General features: G+C 37.9%; 1 protein-coding gene across 2 annotated transcripts in view; it reads left to right on the forward strand.

Moving 5' to 3' along the window:
- Positions 1-1446: 1446 nt before the first annotated feature.
- Positions 1447-17287, forward strand: part of LOC122833458 (metabotropic glutamate receptor 4-like) — a 167527-nt gene continuing 151686 nt past the window's right edge. Inside the window, exon 1 of one of the 2 annotated variants that reach the window (XM_044121019.1) lies at positions 1447-1877. The gene's annotated coding sequence lies outside the window, so the exon portion shown is untranslated. The remainder of the gene's footprint in view (positions 1878-17287) is intronic. The other variant, XM_044121020.1, reaches the window with a different exon arrangement.

Consider the following 17287-nt stretch of genomic DNA (forward strand, 5'->3'; position numbering starts at 1 on the left):
TATTTCACTGCGATTTAGGCACTTTTGGAAAAAAACCCATCAGAAACAGATCAAGATAAATATTGGTTGTTCATGTCAGTCCAGTTTTATTTATTAGACCAATACCAATATGTTAAAAAATCCCTAATATCAGCTGATACCAGTGTTGGTGCAAATATATCATGCATCCCTATTAAATCAAGCATTTCTTAATTTTTACCCCCCCCCCCACCCCCACACCCCCATTTTTCTGTGAACAAAATATTAAACTTCCCCCAAATCAGGATTCTGAAACAATGCTTGACAAAGTGGTTTAACATTGAAGAATGGAGCTGGAGCTCACTGGTCTTTATTGTTTTGTTTATTTGAAGTACTCCAGTGTCTGTATGAAATATAAGTTCTCTTGAGACCGGCAAGATTTTCATATTTTCCACAAAACTTCAAGTAAGCCTTATAGCCACGATTACCCATGATTACCCTCTACATTTTCAACATGTTTGGTACACAAACAGCAATATTTTCAGATATTCAAATATTTTGTCCCACTTAAAAGACTAAATATCCTAAGTTTTCTTAAGAACCAATGCTTTGCAGGAAGTGGGCCCTCAAATAACGTCATGCAAGCTTGAAACAGTCCTGTACAGAAGCCAGTATTTAAGGAAAAAAAGACAAGAACGTCTTTTGTTTTTGCTTTTTTCCACCAAACTACGACATAACTGCAATCGGGTGATAACCTTAAATAGTTTTTAGCCACTCTTTATTAAAAGTAATTTATCTTTTTTTCTTCTTTTTTTCCAGAAAAATATTGAACACACAGAGACATACCGTCGGATATAATTTCACAAGCAGTCTGTAGAGTGTGGCATCCCACACGCACACTTACAAAACACAAACCTATAGTGTCCAGATTGAGTTTTCGCACTCAGTGATTGGACTTGATACGTTCGTCATGGTTTACGCACAGCATCCCAACCGCTTTGAGACTCGACATACTGCATAGGCTGCGGCAACACCTGTAACGTGCGTGACGAGCCACAACCGACATAGTAGAAACAATAAAACTAGTCCTGTTTCATTAAGAGCTTAAAAATGAATTCATTACAGTTTATCTATGCAGCGTGTTTATTATGAGTTTGAAGCATTTTGCTTCAACATGATCACGTGAGATATCATAGCTACACTTTTACAAATAGTTTACATGGTTTCAACTGATATATAGACACGGACAGATGCAACCCCTAAAAGTGAGGTCCAGCAGTGCTCGTGGAGAAGCAACGAGGTGCTGAAATCAATGTCAAAATTGATATTTTTGCATGTCAGCTACTGATTAAAACGTCGCCACAGTGCTGTTGATATGCTGCAGTTTGTCATTCAAACGTTTCTCTTATTCAGCGATGCTGTGTTTCCTCCCCTGATGAAGGCGGTGGGTTGGGGTTGCATTTAACATCAATCACATCCAGTGCACAGAGCGCACACAGTCTTCAGTCTATCAGTTGGAGAGTGTATGCTCTCGCCTGGGGTGTCGGATATGCGCTCCTCTCCTGTTTAATCCTGTTGAAAAAATCTGATGCCCTTTTCGCTGGAAAAGCGTTGGGGAGTAGCTCCACCGGACCTGCCATTTCCCCCTCACTCGAACAAAGCCTGAAGTTGGGACTTGAGGAGTTTTCAGCACCACTTTTTCGTGGACAGCGCTCGCAATGAATTCCGGAGCTCGACGCAGCCTCGAAATGCGTTTGGATTCCCGCTGGATACTATTGAGTTACAGTGTTTATTCACTGAAAGCACAACCGTAGTTTTTCAGGAAACCTTCTATTCTCCTAATATTCCAGTAAAAAATGAACGTTTTTTCCTTGGATATGGGTCACTCCATGTAGATTCCCCGTGGGCAGGAGAGCTGGGTAAGTACAGAGAAAATACAAACAAACAACAAACATTATTTATTGTAATCAAATGTTTAGAAAGCATCGTGACTTCCATCTACCTAACTGTCAAAGCAGATGTTTGATATGCGCATTTCTGGTCGTTTGGGTTACATGACTATGTGCGAACCACCTAAAACATCTTAATGCGTCTTTAAGTGATTAACTGCTAATAGATTTAGATCAGTTGTGCAAAGTAAACCCGCGCATTGGGTTTGAAAGCAGTGCAACGCCCTGAACTGTAAGTGTATTGATTTTTTCTTTTTTTTCTTTAGCGTGGTAAGGCGCAGCGTTATGCGTGGAGCTCTGTGCCTCGCTGCGCTGCAGAGGCGCCTGAAGTCTCACAAAATATGATAAAAGAATGACTCAACGTGGAAACTGCTGCAGCCGCGGGGTTTTCATATAATTATAGTTACAGTTCTGAACGACCTGATTAACCGTGGATGAATCTTCTCTTTGTGCATGAACCAATCCTGTTTGAATCTGGAAGGACGCAAACAGCCGCTTCCTCAGGATCATCCCCAAGATCTGATCTGATCTCATCTCCCACCTCTCACCTCGGGTCTCCCTTATCAGCCTCAAGAACAAGTTGAATCCAGGAGAGGGGAGCGGGGTTGTGGGTGGTGGGGCACCAGTGCTTTGGTGGCATTCTCTGAGAGTGCGTTGGAGGTGGAGAAGGGTTGCCAATCACTGGAGATGTGCAGATGTGCAACCTCTTACTAATACAAGCTGAACACAAGCCAGTGCTTAAGCTGCAACCCAGAGCTTACTTTAATGGGTTGTTCTGTTGACAGTGGTGTATTTTATACCGAATTTGCACCCTCTGTGCTTGTCTAAAGGCATGTAACCAAGGGCTGAAGTTTGTCGTCAGGGTTCATAAAATGAGTAAATACCTGACACATAAGAAACCCTGGTTTTAATACTTGTTTCCATTTTGAGGCGCTCCCAGGGGCCTTTTTGCTGTGCCACAGATTAGCTTTGTGCTGTAGCACTCTCACAGGTTCAATTCATGGTGGGATGCTGCTATGATTACTGCCAAATATGCTATTGTATGCATTCCCTCAGAACTTACAGGCGAGGAGGGAAATGCTCTTCATATCAATGCATAATTATCTCAAAAGTGAGACTCAGCAGAAAAGGGCTTTTAATTTGGCCTCATCTAGGCTTTGAGGTCCCATGAGGTGGATTTTCAGTCTTGCGTTGGGTTTTTCTTGTTGGTGTGTTCTTGAGTGACTGATAGCCTACCTGGCTTTAGCAACAAAGCGTGCAAAGAAATCTCCCCTAGAGAGAGATTGAGGGGAATATTTTGGGTGTAGATTGTGTAGTTGGCAGGGAGGCTTTTCAACCAGCCTTAGATTTACTTTGCCAAGCTTTGCTTTGCTTATCTTGTCCTCTGAGTTAGTTTAGCAAGTGCAGACTCAGCAAATAAGGCCTCTGCTTTGCCTGATGCGAAGTTATCTTTAATATGTCATGTGCTAGAATGTAAGAAGCTATGAAGAGATACTGTAGCACAGCCTCATTCTCTGTTTAATAATACAGGAGGACTCGGCAGCACACTGTGGATTAGCAAGCCTGCAAAATGCAGACTTCTCTGCATTTCACTCCACTGGCAAAAAGGTCAAATAATGAACATGTTGCACTCATTTCACAGAAACTATGATGATCAAAGTGTGTGAAATCTCTTTAGGAGAAATAGGGATGTTTGATCCTGCTTTTCAGACAGACTCCCAAGCAGTCGAAGATTTTACTCTAGCTACTTCACAGATCTTTCAGACAGGCTACAACAAACAAACATGTGCACTGCTTCCCAAAACAGACCTGTGGTCAAATTCCCCAGAGATCTGCGTTGTTCCCCTTTTACGAAAGCTTGTGGGGCAAAATGTGTGCACAGACCGTGGAGCCCAGGTTTCAGCTTCATCCTCCTCCTGGCAGACGCCATCTGCTCACCGAGGAGGTTTTCCAAGTGGTTCCATACAGTAAAGACAGGCGACCTGGGGGACGTGGCTGATGTCTACAGTATGCTGAAGTCCTAAAGCCATAGAAATGGTTAATCTTTTTTAGACTGGCAGATGCCAGTGATTTTGTTTCCCTAAACCTGTCTATCTGTTTTCATTATTTTGCAAGGTTACAGTCTTTACAGGGACATGTACTGAAAATCTATTTATTCCTCAAGATAATGAGTAGTTTGCATTCGGGGAAATTAACTCTATCTTGGGTTAATGGAATTGTTTTCTCCTCGTAACAAGACATCACATAAGCAGACAGTATTTCCTCTTATTGTTCTAGTTTTCCTATTGTATAAGGATCTAAATGTGAAAAAGCAACAGGTACAAAATAAACCTTTAGCAGCTCATTTAGCAGCTTAACATCAATTATGAAGGCAGTGTTTGTAATTTGGCCTCCACTGATCAGACAGATCCTCCCACATAACCATAGTTTTAGTTCTTATTGTATTTCTATTAAGTCATTTATTCCATATTAATGTCAAAATAACAAAAAATTATTAACATTGATAGAAAAACATCAACAAAAAAGATGCAAACTAGGTATGTTGTGTGTTTCCTGAGTAATCACAAACACAGATTCTTCCTGAAGCGGCATTGTGTGAAATGGAGTGTGAAATGAGTGCACTTAACATCCTTGCAGTGGATTATGCACATTATCTTACACAAGGGTTTGAAACCATTTTACTTTCTGCATCCCTTAAAATTCACCTCTCCTGAAGTTCTTACAATGTTTCCTTATGTAGATTCAGTGTTTTTCTCAGTCAGTTCATTCTCAGACATCCACACAGAAATACCATGAAATAACTATTGAGGTTTACCTAAAAAACGCACTGGTGCATCATTATTGAATCCACAATTGTTCTTTGTTGTAAACACAGAAACCCACTCTCAAACTCTTTTTATTTCTCAATTGTTTTGTTTTCTCCTGCAAAGTGTAAGCTATTGAGGAAGTGCAATACCTACTTTAACAAACAAATGATGATCTTGCATCTCCTCTTTTATAGAACCTCAATACCACTGCAGATTCAAAGTATTTTCTACTTTTAAGGCCATTTTGTTGAAATAAACTGCCAATTACACAGGAATTGTAAATTAGCCAAGTAAGAGTACATAAAAACTGTAAGGATTATTTAAAATAATTAACAACCATGCCTTGCAGAAGTATTCACACCCTTTGAATTATTTCTCTTTGTGTCATGCTATAGCTGCAATTTTTATGGCAAGGAAAACAATATTTTCAGGAATTTTAGTAAATAAAAATCTGAAATGTGTGGTATTTTGTTGCCCTGAGTAAAATTTGGATATTGTTTTATAACTCAACCCTGATTTAAACTTTTCCAAAACCCTTTCTCTTAAATATCTGTGGTATTCATCAGTCCTCATGATACTGTATGTTCACTGATATTGTTTATCTCTAGCAGATAAAATATCTGCTGTTATGCTAAAATGAAACTACACACAAGTGGACTATTTATTCATTAGGTGACTTCTGAATGCAATCGGTGGGTACTGGATTTCCTTTATAGGCAAACTTTAAAATGGCTGAATACAAAAGGACATTTTGAGAGTTTTACTGAGTAAAAAAATCGATGACTAGTTTCTTGTCATTCCACTTCACATTCTGCAGGTCTATCATATTAAATCCAATAATATTCATTCAAGTCTGTGGTTGTAACATGGTAAAATCTGAAATATTTCAAGGAGTATAGCTCCTTTTTGGAAGGCACGGTATTAACTTGTAATTTCTCATGCTGATTTTGTCCATATGACTAATAGCTGGTTATTATTTATACAGCTGGAGCTGGTGGAGGTTGAAGTGTTGGCTTGAACTACTTGATATGCAGTTTTACTCACAGGGACACTTCTGTTTCTCATTTCCTCTGTTATTAGGAATTCCCTGAATAATTCTCTAACCATCACAGACAGAAAGAAAAAAGAAGTAGACCTGAGATACATTTCATTTTCATTTTGCTTTTTGATTTTTAATCCCAATCAAATCCAGTGATAATGAGCTGAATATTTACTGAAATCAAAAAATGTGTGTGATTTAAGTACAAAGCTGCTCTCTAATGCAGCTGTGTTAATAAAGAACTCATTGAAACAATACAATTTTGACTGTGAGTTTACAATAAAGGTCTTTTTCCAATCAAATAGTATCTAGTCTTTTGATTTTTGAATAGTCTTGAAGAGAAGTTGCACACTTTTGCAAGATGCATTATTTAATTATCAAGTACAATAGATTTAAAATATTTTTCCAAATGTATCTTCCTTTTAGTGCCTTCTATTTTAGTGGCATACGTAGCTAAATAAGCTTTGTTACCTTCTACTACCTGTGATGAAATGAATAGTTCAACTTTGAAATTCCTGCACTGCACCAACAGCCTGCAAAAAGCAAATAAAAGGTAAAGGCATATACTTGTTTTTTTGCGTCAATATTTTATGAAAATCTGAGGATTTTTATTTATTTACTTATTAATTTATTTATTTTTGCCAAAAGGTACTACTCTTTGCACCAATGTTATTCACATATACAGGCAGCAGTAGCCCCCATCACAGAGTAGAAATTGATATCACTTTCAATTGTACTTTTTCCAGCCAAAGTGGCCTCAGCGGGCCACAATGGTGCAGGAAAAATACTGCATTTTGAGTAAAAAGGACAGCCAAGATCACTGCTACAACTGCATTTTCAAAAAATGGTGCAATAGGTAGCTGCATTCATCTGCCCACAGGTCTAAATTTGCTGGAAATAAGTGGAACATGCTCACTTTTCCTCCTGTGAGGGGGCTACAAGGAAACATCATGTTGGAAACTCTACAAACTCTGCAGCAGGGGAAGATGAAACGGAGGGACAGTAAATGGAAACGTCTCTGTTTCTGGTGGTGTATCATACTGGACAATAAATAAAGTTTAACATTTATCTCTGCTTATACAAGTGTGCCTGAAAAAGTAATAATTCAAGTTTAAAAAAAATAAAATTATCAGGTAATTCAGTTGTAAAAGCTTATATTGCATAGATTTATAAATATAGACTGATACATTTCATATGTGTATTTCTGGTAATTTAGATGAATATGGTTTATCCACAATAAAATTTCATTGAATGTTACATAAGGAATGTAAAGGAGTATTTTTAATACAGAATTAAAAGACTACTGAAAGTACATCCATGTACTGTACAGCGGACTTAGTAATTCTTTTTCTAGGCTTTTTTTTTGCAGTCATTACAGCATCAGTGCATCATGGCAGGGAGCCAGACATTTCTGGTGGTCTGGCAAGAGGTGGGATACGTAAGTCGTAAATCCATCCGAGGACAACTGTACATGTGTATTCTGATGGAACAGTGGCAGCACAACTCAAATACAGGATTTTTTAAAGACACTGTTGGTACCAGAAGGGTACATATTTTGCACTCTGTTCAGACTGAGATAATTTTTTTCCCTCTGTTTTTCTTTTGTCATTCCAAATTTAAACACTTTTTAAAAGCTTTATTCACTCTCTTAGATAAACAAACAAACAAACAAACAAATAAATAAATAAAAGGACTGCCTATTTTAGACATGGATTCCAAAAAATATTTGTGGCAGGTTAGTAGTTAACATGCAGAAAGGGTTCAAATGTCAGACTGGATGCCGGATTAATTGGTGACTCAAGATTGTTCTGTGGTGTGAATGTGAATGTGCATGGAAAAACAGAGATTTTGTTATTGCAATGTGAGCACTTTGGTTTCATTCCGGGATCAAAACATGATGAAAAGCTAGATAGGACGCAGTGTTGGTATTCACAGCAGTAATATCATGCAAGAAACTTCAATTTTTCTTTTATTTTCAGTTTGCCAGATTAATGAATCCTGCCTCAAGCATACCCTGCAAAAACTATAGGTATCTCACCACGGTGAAGGGATAATGACACACTTTGCTCTGTGAAATAATGGCTTTTATACATTCTGATGATAAACTGTGCTTCAGTTTCCTCATGTAATTAATCCTTACAGGTCTTTTCCCCAGCCCATTTTTCATTGTGAGTGTCTTTGTTGGACAAAAAAAATCTCTCAAATATTTGAAACTACAATTTCAGGAATTATTCTCCATGTGACATATTTTCACTATCTGAAACACATCAAAACATTACTGGAGGTTTTCATTTGATTGTTGTTCTAATTACAGGGTTCCGACATATAACAACAAGCATGACTGAAAAGCTTCTATATGTTACTTTTCAAAGTTAACCTTAGTCTTGCTTCATTCTCTTTGCTGAACTCTGCAGACCACCTATTTTCTCTGCTTTTTTCTATTTTCATGATTAAGTGAATAAATCTCATGACATAAACACATGGAGTCATCCACAGAGCTAAAGGCTGTATATTAATGAGCAACAAACAAATTCAGCTTTTTCTTTACACAAAATTATGGCTACAGCAAACAAAGCGGTTGCAGACTTTTGTGGTGAGCCTATTTCAGTCCTCTTCCTTTTCTACCAAAAGAATGACATTCACAATGATGCCAGAGATGAGAGGCTTGGCTGAGAATGAGAGATGTGTCACTGGTGATATTACTTTTAGCTGTTGCATCCTCTTTTCCCAAACTATCACCTATGATTTCTTTTCCTGTTATTCCTGCACGGTTGTGTAATGTTTGCTGATTTCAGTGTTTCCCCTGTGATGCATTTGCATAATGAAATAATAGAAAAGAAGCCAACACATACTCCTTGTTCAAAAACCATATGTGTAACCATAGATAGAAAGACGGATGGATGGGTGGTGCTTTCCACCTCTGAATGTGGGTGAGAACTGTGTAATCATGAAGTGCACTCTGCATGTTCTGTTCGTGCTCATTTTGAATCAAAAGCTCCTCTGAAACGATCATCTTTAAATGCACCCTATCATTTTCCCTCAGTTCTTTGTAATAATAGTGATACATACTGTTCCCACTTATTTATCATATCTCTTTTTTTACAGCTAGAGTTCCAGTTTGCTCCACAAGTAATTTAACATCAGGTCAAAAGGGAGTATTTCACTGCTTTGTTGCTTGGTTGTTTCTCTATTTTCACCCAACAGTGAGAGTAAATGTCGATATTCTTGTAGCTGAGGAGACCTTAACCCACTGAAGGTCAGAAAACACCAGATTTTCTGCTGATAGTAATTTATCTAGGATATGTGCTGTATGTTTTTATTTATTTTTTTTTTACATGTGTTTGGGGTCAGAGCAGTAAATTAAGGGCACAGCTTTAGAAAAAATAACTAAAAACAAAATATACTTATTGACATAAAACAGAAAAAAATGATCTGGGAACATTTTTCAAAAGACCAGTATTTCCCCTATAATTTCCATTGTATGCAGTGCTTACAAATAAACTGTGCATTTCAAATATAAAAAATAGGTTTGTAGCTTAATATATGAAGTAAAACTTTTTCTATCTGTTCTTGAATTATATTTCTTGCATTGGTATTTTAAGTTAGTATAAGTTAACAGCACTCATTAGAAAGTCCTCCATTTTATACATTGTTTCCTGTGCAGTTGGAAAAAAAAGTGCTATAATGTGATTTATTCTTGGCAGATGGAGTGTACAGTGGTGTAAAAAAATGTGTTTGCCTCCTATCTGATTTTTTTGCATGTTTGTCAAACTTAAGTGTTTCAAATTTAAATCCCCAAAACCTTATGCATAGTTTAGCCACCCTAAGCAGCAACAATTGCTATCAAACGTTTGCTATAACAAGAAATAAACATATATGGGATCACTTTCTAAAATGAGGGGCAAAAAATTTTGAACTTTTTTTTATAATATTCAATTTTTTTAGATGCACCTTTATGTAATGGCAAGGACTGACTGTAGTAATGCTGAATAAAAAGTCGCCTTCAGCTTTTTAATTTGTATTACATTCACATTCTGACCTCAGAACTTCCAATTTTCAAGCTAAAGAAAAACCTTCAACACTTCCTGAGCTCTGAATACAGAATGGACATGTTTGAAGACTTTTTCCACCAACTCTTTAGTTTTAATTTTGACAGCATAATACAAAGTACAGTGCAACCTGTACTTGTCAACAAAACGCTTTAGTGTTTGAATGCATAAAAGAGCAATGCTTTGTTACTCAATTATGTTGCTAATAGTTAGCCCATTCATTGAGTGCAAATATTTAAAAAGCTGCCTTCATCTTTGAATTGGAAATGGAGGTTTGAGTGGAAAGTGCTAAAAAAAAAATGCATTTTTATAAGTATAATGTTTATTTGTAAACACTTGCCATTATAGGCAGATGAGTTTTGTGTGCTGCTCTGTTGTGATCATATTTTTCTGAAATGTCATTGAGAGATACAGTTCAGAAAAATTGTAAACTGTACAGAAGCCAAGGTTGCAACCAGAGTGTCATTGTGTTTCAGCAATGACATTAAAACATCCAATATTTTAATGACATTTCTCTTCACCCCTCCAGCACACTTCGTTCTAAGGATGGAAATGACTCAGCCAAAGATCATTAAAGCTATATGGTCCAACATAGCATGAAAAATGTCAGTTTTCACTCTGTATTATAATTGGTTATTATAATACAGTAACTATTTCACAAAAATCCCATGATATGTGGTTAAAATGCTGCTGTTATTCTAGTTATTGTTTTCATGAGTAATCTACTTCTGAAGTGGAAGCGTCCCTTGAGAATTTGTGATGAGGGCACCTTCTACGCACAGTGATGTCAGGGAGGCTCGTGCAGTAAAATATGTGCACCATTTTGTTTTTTCGGTATAACGGAAAAATATCTTTGTTATGTCTTAGACTTTTGAGCTTGACTTGAAACTGGCCATTAAGCAACCTGCTTATTGAGTGGATTTCAGTTCAGATGGTTAATTATAATTTGCAATGAAGCTGTGCTGATGCACTGCTTTTAGGATCATTTTCCAAAAACCCATAAAAAACCAAAAACACAGGTCTGATGGAGGTAGATGTGGATTTTAGGTTGTTTTCTGGACTCCTGCTGTAGAAATCGAGATCACTTTGCAGCCATCACTTTTCAACATGGGTGTTGATAAAGTGGTTGCAATTATTGGCTCAGACATGTGCATTGCAAATGGAACCCTGGGGTTTTACAACCTGTGCTGTATGAGAACAGCAGAGGTTCTCATACACTCTCCTGGCTGGAAGGAAGGCGTTTGACTCAAAAAATGACTTGGCTCAGAAATAGATTGCTGGGGTTGCTCAGATGAGATTAGTGTGTTGCAGGTTCGGGAGAATTGACAGCACATAGACGGGACTCTATGGCGGCTATCAGGCTGATATACCCTAAAATTAGCATCTCGGGGCACTAAGGCGAAGCCTGAATCCTCTGATGGCCTGTGGTGATTCATTTAACTTTGCAACGGCTGATTAAACTGTCTCTGCCACCTTTTTAACAGAGCATGACGGGATGACACTTTGACATATGGAACCTGCTTCATTTTGAATTTGCACTTCGCCGTTTAGAGCTATCAGTGGCACCTGTGTATGAAAGTAAAACTTGTAATCACCGGCGCAGATGTGCAAGCAGCCCCACAAAGGCGAACTGGCGGGATTCAATTTAAGGGATGATCTTACTCAGCTGGAACTTGTAAACTGCAATTCTGTTTTGTGATTGTGTCTGTAAATGAATTTGAACATGTCACCTGCACATGCATTCTTCTTCAAGCTTTTTTTCAGCTTCGATTGTGTGAAAACAAACAACCTTGGAGAGAAATGAAGGAAAAAAAGTGTTAAAATAATGTACAGCAGTTGTATTTTTGTCATCTTACCAAATAGGTAGCTTTATCAGAATGTTCTCTGAACCGTGGTCTTTTAATCTTCAGCACGTGGTTAACATTAACAAGGAGTTCCAAAAGTAAAATGAAAACACGACATCTCCAACTAATTGTGGCACGCTAAAGACAGAATATTACTTATTGAGCTGATTGATTCTCTGCCTTAAACCATCCACCTACTCTTTGCATGTAGAGCTAAAAACTATATGTAGATGCTACAGAGCGGCATACACGCACACTTACAGGTCAGTACAAGAAAAATCATTCATGCTCAGACTGAAAACAATTATTACAACATGCTACATGTTGAACTCATTTTATGTGACTACAAACATGCAAATCACAAATGCACGCACTGCTAAAGGAGGTAGAGGAATGGAGAGAGAGCCTATGGGCTACATGGGAGCTCTTCTGAGATCCCTTTAGTCCAGCGTGGGTGTTTTGTCTTCCCTGCGAGGGATCCTCCTTGTTTTGCGGAGGCAGGTTCAGTTTTGAGATTAATGAAAAGCTCCATCTTAGTCATGAAAAGAGCATTTTCACAATCTATTTAACATTGTGCATACCAAGGGCTCACATTAGGCGCTGTTGACTTATGCTTGCCTACAGCAGCGTTTTCTGAGGCATTCATCGCCACTGCTGAGATCTTCTGTGGGTAAGCCGCCCCCCTCCAGACGTGCCCATTGAGTCTTTTTGCATTCCTCATGTTCACTGTCGGGAAACTCATTCGTCAGAGCAGAAATGAAATATGGCACACAACTGGAAGTCAGAAGGACTTATTGAATATAGTGAGCATAATAAAGCTTCCTGAGGACTGAGTAAATTATTGTCCAAAGAAACAGAGGCTTCAGTAACCCACAGCATGGTTTCAGGATGTTTAGCCAAACTCTTTAAGGTGAGACACAGAATTCTGTGAGAGCACTGAGAGGGGTAGCAGGTCAAAAGTTTATCATGCAGGATGTTTTAGTGTCAGCAGTTACACCAGGCTGACAGAAACTGGAATGATGTAATAGGCTGCAGTGGACAAGTCAAAGAAGCAAATACCAAAAGAGCTAGACGCTATTTCAGTTGTTGCCTCTAGTGAATTATTCAGAGAAAATGGTTGTAATTACACTAAATCTACAGTAAGGGCAATTAGATTGTGGTGTGTCTAAATCATAGCATCATAGCAGGATGATGTGTTGAATTTAGACGCTTTCGAGGAATTGGTACACATTTTCACTGCTTCTGCCCCCCCAGCCTCCTGCCTTGCTGAAGCTTTGTCAGCATTCCCCCCACATCCCCATGGAACAGGGTTGTGGGGGGACTCAGTGATGGCCTGAGCTCCTTCTAAAGAGCTCAGGCCATCTCTGAGCTCTTTAGAAGGTTTCTTAGGGCCCTTTCGAGCCACAGCCTCTGCCTCTCTGTTGCCACCAACACCCTCTGCCCAGCTTGCCCATGCAGCCCTCTAAGCACTTGCAACTTCTCGGGATGTCAGTTGGCATTACAGTAACCCCCCCTTATGCCTGTGATCAGGGCTCAACCAGTCAGAGGAACTGGGGCAAAGCAAAAGGCACTCGCTCATGAAAGCCAAGCAGAAACCAGGCATCTCTTCCACAATGACCTTTTGTGGATTTTTAAGAATGGTGATGTAATGTGGTAAACGATGAGTGGCGGTGAAAGGAACGCTCAGATTTATCTGTTGGTGTAAACACAGAGCTCGGGACTCCAATTCACGTTTTTAGTTGGAAGACAACTGGAGGGCCCATTCAGAGGCCCCATACTCTCTGGTCCTGTCCAGGTTGGTTCATCTGTCAGGCTAAAATGGCAGAACTGCAAATTCTACTTGACAGCACAAGCTCCCCGTAGGGAGACTAAGTGGCGTCAACCTGTGGTAGTCACACAGTGTTGCTGACAAGGTGATGATGAACACCTTTCATTAAAAGGCAAGACCTGTAGGCTTCTTAATGCCAGCAGAGAAAGGACAAGGAAGCTGGGAAGAGAAAGTTATGAGGTCCAATATCTGTATGTTTTCCCCCACCAGGAACTCTTTGAATGTCATCATCCTGCATGTTTAAAAAATTCAAAGGACATACAATCATAAGGAGGGAAAAAGCTTTCATCTTGGATTTGAGTACTCCAGTGAAAATGACTGAATGTCACAAGCTGCCAACAGAGATACAGATGCTGAAATAAAAAATATGGTATGTAGATTTATTTTTTGCTTAAGGGAATATAGGCCCAAAAAGGAAGTGGCAGGTACCTGTTTATGGTTCACTACGTAGAAATTGTGACTTCTGAAGCTATCAAACTGCCAAAGCAATACTTGCTTAGTGATGCCATTGCTTTGAAGGGATTGAGCTAGAAAAAACTTTGCAGTTAAGAGAATTGTTTTGCAGTCGATTAGACCATATTTTATTTTTTTAATTTCAGTGGATATTCTTTTGGATGAATTCAGTTTGAACAAACAGGGTTGATCAATGTGTTTTTCTACCTTAATGAGGGCCTCTGTGTGCAGACAGGTACAATTTTAAATTGTGTCTTCTTGGGGTTCCAAATGTAAGGTGAAGACCCCATTACAATCTGAATGAATATTTCATGCTGTAGCTCAGATAGTGATGGTTTTTATTATTACAATGTCATGCTATGAATATTTTTTGACAGATGTTTCAGATTCTGTTAGAGGGTTCAGGAGTCACACTGTGTGCCATGAAAGTGCATCACAGCCTGAATTCAAACAAAGGCTCATCACAGACAAAAGAAAAATGTTGAACCAGCTATAAAAGTTCCATTGTCAATCCAAAATATGCTAAGGAAACAATATTGATTGTGGAAATAGTAAAAAAAAAGTGCTACTCATGCAACTGCAAGTTAACGCAACAACCATTATAAGCAAAGCGGAGCCTGCTGTGTGGTCAGGAAGATTAAAATCTTCATTTCTATTGATTGTTTAAAAAGGGAAGATATGACGCTTTGGTTCCATTATGATGGGATGTTAATTATGGCATTAGGCATATGGCAATAAATCAGCTTGGCTCTTTCAGTAAACATCACTACCTGAAAAATCTCTGCCGGTAGAAGGCACAAATTACTATAGGCATAAAAAGCAGGTTTTAACCCTCTTATGTTAAAATATCTCTGAACAATCTCCATAACAACAAGATTCACCAAGAAAGGAAGTTCTACGATTAACCTTTCCTTTTCTTTCTTAGTCACAGCACCTTTTCATACCCTGAAATTTCATTCCAGTATTTCAGGCCATCAGGCTGTGGAATTAGTTTTGCTACCTCTGGATCGCTGCAGGCTTGTGTAAATGCAGGATGATGATGATGCTGCATGTTATTCCCGGTTTAACACTAGAGAACCGCTTCTGCTCTCACCACCTCAGTGACCACACCTATTAAATCCTGCCTGGTATTTCACAGGCTACAAAGGTGCACCGTAAATAAAAAGGCAAGTGGAGGAAACAACTGGTTTATAAAAAAAAATGCAGATTTGTGTGATTGCTTTTCCATGTATATGCTTATATATTGTGCTGAATGGCATGATGGTACAGCAAGTGTCTCATACGTGGAGGCTATGAGTTGTCAGTGTAGGCATCCAGGGTTCAATTTCTGACATTGCAACCTTTGCTGCATGTCTTCCCCGCTTCTCTCTCTGCCCACTTCTAGTTGTAAAAACTGCAAAAAGAGGCCACTAATACCACAAAGGCTTTTAAAAAATATATGAATAATAGAAAATCTAATCTTTCACTCATGAGTCGTGATTGAATGAGGCTATTTATTATCAAACAACTGTGTTTGCTCTTTTTGAGTAGAAGCAGTCATTGATGTTAAAACACAGTATTACGCACCAGACTGTGTAAATATTTGATCATGGATAGTTTCTGTTGTCCTTATGATTCAAAAGACTCATCCAACCAATAACCATGAGCGAAAGAAATGTTTTCTCTCTTATTATTTATATTCTGGGATAAGAGTAATTAAGTAAAGTGTATTTATAAAGTGCCTTTCACAGAAACAAAGTTCCAAAGCTTTGTGCAACATAAATCACACTGACATTATTAATAATGTCAAAACAAGTATGAAAAAGCCCATAGAATACACAAGCTCAAACATTTAGAAATTAAAATATATTCAACAAATGCAGTGAATTTTATTCATAGCTTATTAGATTTGCTAAATTGGAGTGCACCCAGTATGACTAGAAGCTTATTATTATTATTAGTAGTAGTAGTATTATGAGGATTAATTGCACAGAACACACATCATATCAAAGTTATGAAGAGGTTAATTTTACTTTTATTCATTCATCACAGATAAATTGTGTTTTAACAAAGGTCCATACATTTTGTGCAACCACATGCTGTTTAAGTTAATGACATCTTTGATGATGCCTTTCTGTGACTCAGTTTTGTCACAACTGAATCAAAGATATTGGTCTCACTGATTTGTACTTAGTAAGATAATATGAATTTGAAAAAAATAAATAAGGTGTTTCAGTTCCTAGTTGCATTTCTAAAAGATGTTTTGTTGGCTCACGATTAATTTCTGCAGACTAATGCTTTTTCTATACAAATATAATTAGCACACAAAGTTTTCAACATGAAATGTTTTAAAATAAAACCTACATAATTAAAGTGTACTGTGATGGACTGTAGACCTGTCCGAGTGTACTCCATCTCAGAGATAGCCCCTAGCAAGGACAGATGGGCATAGACAATGAATGGATGGATAGAATGTTTTTATCATTTGAGAGATACTTATCTCACTTCCTGTCAGAATCCAACTTCTTAATTAAATTAAAATAATGATTAATCTACATCAAACAGGGATATTAATCATTTTGAGCTTAACTGTATGTGTCTGTTGTTCTCATCAAATCAATACATTTCTGATTCACAAAAAAGCCGTAGCTCTTTTGAAGTCATTGGCATGCAGCCTACTTCCAGTCCAGAAAAAAGTAAATGCTCGTATACCTTTGTTCAGGTGTGGCAGTCATTAAAATGTATTTGTAAAGAAGTAAAAGCTTCATCTGAAAATCGTTTACTGCTTTTGAATATCTGTTTTCAAAGCTGTTATTCAGGATACAGAGTACTAATTTTCAAGCTCTTTGCTGACATACTTTTACAAATTAGCAGCAAATCTTTACAATCTCTCTCACTGAGCTAATTGGTCTTTCAGGTTTTTACCGATTTAATAACACCTGTTCATGTATTTGTGCACTCTCCCTCATTTATGCATTCTGAATTTGAAGTAGTTTTCTCTTTCAGATTTTTTGTTTATTGTTCTGAGCAGGAACAGCTTAGTTTTAGTTAAATATTAACTTTCACCGGAGTGCAGAAGAGCTGTAGGAACTTTGAAAAATCAAACAATTTTCCAATTTAATTATTGGTAACAAGATATCGCAATTCTCCAAGCAAATTTATATGCATATATATGACTGTGAAACAAGCAGAACGCATCACCTTGGTTTTATGGTTTATTCATTGTTAATTTATTTTATATACTCCCAGTTTAGTGGGCAATAGAAAAGTCCACATCCTTTTGTGGGAAGACGCTGTAAACATCAAATTAATGGTCACAAACCCATTAAGACTCCATTGCATAAAGCAAAAATGAGAAAAATGTGAAAATTGAAAGAAAAA

Source organism: Gambusia affinis, linkage group LG07 (genome assembly GCF_019740435.1).
Source record: "Gambusia affinis linkage group LG07, SWU_Gaff_1.0, whole genome shotgun sequence".
Classification (NCBI taxonomy): Eukaryota; Metazoa; Chordata; class Actinopteri; order Cyprinodontiformes; family Poeciliidae; genus Gambusia; species Gambusia affinis.